Source organism: Hordeum vulgare, chromosome 1H (assembly GCF_904849725.1).
Source record: "Hordeum vulgare subsp. vulgare chromosome 1H, MorexV3_pseudomolecules_assembly, whole genome shotgun sequence".
Classification (NCBI taxonomy): domain Eukaryota; kingdom Viridiplantae; phylum Streptophyta; class Magnoliopsida; order Poales; family Poaceae; genus Hordeum; species Hordeum vulgare.
In genome coordinates, this window is record NC_058518.1 from 37453864 (window position 1) to 37459097 (window position 5234).

Genomic DNA, 5234 nt, shown 5'->3' on the forward strand with positions numbered 1-5234 from the left:
AACCTATCATTTTCCGAATAAACATATAACTTGTGCAAATTACCACTTAATATTCAGTCTCTCAAAAATATATAAGTGAAGAATGATAGTGCATATGATTTCTACTCATGCGTTCCTAAATATAAGTCTTTTTAGAGGTTCCACTAAAAGACTATATACATATGTATATAAACTTTTTTTAGAATGTCGATTCATTCAGTTTACTTTGTATATAGTCCTCTATTGAAATCTCTAAAAAGACTTATATTTAAGAACGAAGGGAGTATAAAGAAATTTTATGTCGCGCTCTAGAGATTTAAATGAAGCGCATGAGCATAATTGCCTAAACTCAAAAGATATAAGCGAAACATAATGAGCATTCTAATAAATTTCAATGAATTTGTGTCTCTCAAAATAGGTGTGTGCAACAAATAGTGATTGCTACAAACTAAAAAGCAAGCAAGAAAAAGTATAATACACGACGCTCCAGAAAAAACACATATCATGTGATGAATAAAAATATAGCTCCAAGTGAAAATGCAGATAGATAGTAGACGAAAGAGGGGATGCTATCCGGGGTGTTCCGAAGCTTAGATATTTTGGTGTTCCTTTAATATTACCTTGGAGTGCCTTGGGTATCCCCAAACTCACGGTCTTGCTGCTCCTTCTTTGTTCATCCATCATAATCTCACCAAAACTTTAAAACTTCAGCACACAAAACTCAAGAGAAACTTCGTCAGATCCATCAGTGTAATAATAAGATCAAACACCTTAGGGCCTGTTTGGATCAACGTTTGCGCGTGAAATACCTCCGTAAAAAATGCATGCCTCGATCGGTCGTTTCATTCCTAGCCCGAAATTACTCATTGACCGGTAAATTACACGTGTAAAAAAATACCTCTGTATTATTTTACACCCAATCCAAGCGCAGCCTTAGGTACTCCTATAAATAGATTCGTAATTGTTATTGCATAATACCTATTGTATTCTAACTCCTCCATGACTTATACCCCCGATACAATCCATAAAATTCTTAAACAAATACACTATGCAACAAAAGCTGAATCTGTCTAAAACAGAACAGTGCGTAAAGATTTGTATTGAAACCATACTTATGTAACTCCAGAAATTTGGAAATATTAGGACAATGTGGGAAATTTGTACCTCAATATTGTGTAAATATTTCTGCAATTTACCACGTTCGAGTAAAATATGTAAATTCAAATACCGGGCGTAAAAGTTTCTCTTTCTGCACCGCATCAATTCAATTATATATCCTCCAAATCATCCCAAAGAACTTACTTGTCACAAAAATCAAAAGAAAAGATACAAAAATAATTACTAAAGTAGCAATAACTACATTGAATCAAGAAAAATAGAAGTGGAAAGCAAAGGGTAATTATTGATTTATCTCCTTACAAGCGCTATTGTTTAATGCCCTTAGTTAGGTATAATGCATAGTTCACGTTTTGTCATCATCGAATTACTCAATCAAGCAAAGAGACTTTTTAGGAGGTTCAGTAAGCATGTTTTGAATCAAAATACTCCTAGGTATGAAGTCAAGGAATTATTTATCAAGCATTGGTTCCTTTATTTTGTCAATGTAGTTGGGGTGGACACTAATCATTTTCAAGTCTTCTTTTCCCTTACTAGAAGAGTCCCCCTTATTAGGTTTAGGAACCTTGGAAACATAAACTAAGTTTGTTTTTTATTGATATGAGGTTCATCATTAGAAGTTGTAGGTGCAAGGGTGGAGCCCAAAGCATTGATGACCTTCTCTATCTTATCGATTATAGCACGACTTTGTTCAACTCTATCGGTGTGATGTTCCTTTTCTTTTAGTAGTTTCAAAACTTTCCCCACCGTATAACCTAGCTTAGTCACTTGATTACGTACCTTTTTTATCTAAGTTCTCAAATTGTTCCATAGTCAACATTTTTTTCAATACCGTCTAGCTTCTGCATAAGGTGTTTCAAAGTTAACATTGTTCCGTTGATAGCAATAGCTGGTGATCCCACTAAATATCTAATAGCATTAAAGGCATCCAATGTGCGGCTTTTTTCTTAGGAAGTTTCCTCTAGTAATAGTATCAAACACAAATCTATATCAAGTAGTGACACCCGCATAAAAAGTATGAAAAATGGTGGTGGTGGATTACTTACGAGTAGATTTATTTTAAGCATTGCAAATCCTATACCAACCATATCTTAAACTCTTTCCCCCCCTTTGTTTAAAATTAAGCAATTCATTTTCGGGAGTAGAGGAAACAAGTGAAGAACTAGCCATGGTAACAAGCAAATAAAGCACACAAGATATTCTTGGTATTTTTGATTTTTATATAACTAAAGATAAAAGCAAGTAAAAAAGCAAAACAAGTAAATGATAATGTGTGTGAAGGAACCTTCACTATGTTTGATAGCTTCCCCGACAACGGCGCCAAACGTCATTCTGCTACTTTGTAGATGCGTTGGGTTTTCCCCGAAGAGGAAGGGATGATGTAGTAAAGTAGCAGCAAAAATTTTCCTCAGTTAAGAACTAAGATTATCGAACCAATAGGAAGTTATTCAAACACACGATCAATAGTTCCTGCATACATAAGAGCAAATACTTGCACCTAGCGCGGGTAAGAGGGTTGTCAAACCCATTGTACTCGTTAATTACAAGGATTAAATTTTATAGTAGAGGATAGATAATAATAATAATTAAAAAATAAATAAATAACACCAAATGTTTTGTATGTTTTTGATATATAAAATATAAAGATGGACTCGGGACCATATAGTTCACTAGAGGCATCTCTCTCATGAGCATAGTAGCGGTGGATGGATAAATTATTGTTGGGCAATTGATAGAAAAGTAAATAATTATGTTGTTATTCATGGCATGATCAATATATATGCATTAACTACGTCATAAGTAGATCGACTCCTACCTTCGTCTACTACTATTACTCCGCCAATCGACTGACTGCTGCATGCATCTATGGTAATTAAGTTCATAATGAACATAGTAACGTCTTAAGCAAGATGTCATAATATAGACAAAGTGAGACCAAATAATATGTTCATATCCCATCGTTTTACCCTTAGTAGAAACATACAAATACATGCCTCGCTACTCCTCCTGTCATAGAGTGAGGACACCGCAAGATTGCACCTACTATTATGCACCACTTCTTCTCATTATCTACTCATCTACTTGGCCAAAGCAAACTTATAGATCAGGAAGCATACATAGCTATATGAAATCACACATAATAAATCTCAGATTGGATCAGTGACTTTCAATGAATAATCTGAACATAAACTCGCAATTCATCGGACCCCAACAAACACACTTATCGAATAGGCCTCTGAAGAGATCATTGTATTGAAGACCAAACGAGAGAGAGAGATGGCCACCTAGCTACTGCAGTTGACTTGTAGGTCCTATAGAAACTACTCACACATCATGTGGGAGGCAACAAGGTTGATGAAGATGGCCTCCGTGATTGATTTCCCCTCCGGCAAAGTACCAACGCAGGTCTTCAGATGGGATCATGGAAGAACAGAGACTCACAACGGTGGAAAATTTGTTTTGGGGCTCTCCTTAGGGTCTTTAGTATATTTGTGAATTTATAGGACGAAGAGGCGGTGGAGTGCACCCATAGGGGCGCCACAAGGGCATAGGACGCGCCCCTGCCCTTGTCGATCCCTCGTGTGACGTGTGGTCTCCCTGCGAAGCTCCCGTGTCATTTTTTGTCCAGAAAAAATCATTATAAAGTTTTGTCCGTTTGGACTCCGTTTGGTATTGATTTTCTGTAAAACCAAAAACACGCAAAAAACAACAATTGACACTCGACACCGAGTTAATAGGTTAGTTCCTCAAAATAATATAAAATGACATATAAAATATACAAGGTTGATAAAATAGTAGCATAAAACAATTAAAAATTATATATACGTTTGAGACGTATCAATCGTTTATTAAGCACAAAAACATTTGCCTTCCTCTAAGGGAAAAGAAAACAAATGTGTAGTCATGGGTTTACTTAAACTTTATATGCATATGATATACTCACTCCGTCCGAAATTACTTGTCCACAAATGAATAAAAATAGAAGTATCTAAAACTAAAATACATCTAAATACATCCACTCTTGTGACAAGTATTTCCGGACAGAGGGAGTATACGTTATCTGAACCTTCGATCATACGTATGTAAAAAGACACATTATTTTAGTTCCTCGGTATCACCCAAGTCCGATTTCTCACCTTCAACTTCAAAAGCACTATTGTTGCAAAACTTAACATGAAACCGTTCATTTTTTAGAAAGGAGACCGTTGTTCTCATTCATTTAGCATCATCAACTCGTATTTTGACGATTTAATTCATCATTACACATTACATAATACCCCGCAAAAAAACTCATTACATAGTAGAACAGATCAAGATCAACATATGTGTTTTGCAAAATCATATAATATCCCTCCCTCTTCCGAGGCACTCCAACCTTCTTCTCTCTCGATGAAAGAACACTATGGCGCATGACCCATTCATGACGACACAACTCCGTCGGACAAGCAAGCACGTAACAGATCAATATATGGGGTCAAATAGATTTAAATGCGTTGTGGGCATTTCGAACTTGGACCACGGGACCCATCAACTTCAAATGATCATGTAGCCATAAAAAAAACTTCCCGGGTAAAATAAACCTAATTATACATTTTAACAATAGCTTAAGGCTCAAGTACTACTCCCTCCGTTTTCTAACTATAAGTTTTTTTTAGAGACCATCACGGATTATATACGAAGCAAAATAAATTAATTTATATTTTAAAGTATGTCTATATATCTGTGCGTAGTTTATAATAAAATCTTTGAAAAAAAATATTTTTTTAAAAAGGAGGGAGTGTACAATACAATACCGCCGCTAGATCCATGCAAAACCGTCCAGGTCCACAATGCACCAGCAATTCATTAGCAAGGACTTGGTGACTCCGCTAGTCAAGTGGGCACCATGCTTCCCGTCAAAAAAAAAAAAAGTGGGCACCATGCTTGTGTGAACGTAGCAGCGAAACGCGGACGGGGGAGAGAGAGGGAGGCGGACGACGACGACCAACCCCCCGCACCCGCCCGCGCGCGGACCGGACCCGTACGGCCGTTGGAGTAAACCGGATTTGATAGCGGCCGATACGTCCGCCGCGGTGGCCGAGTAGGAGAGAGAAAGCCAGCGCCCTCGTCGACGGGCTAGCCCACACGCACGCGACGCA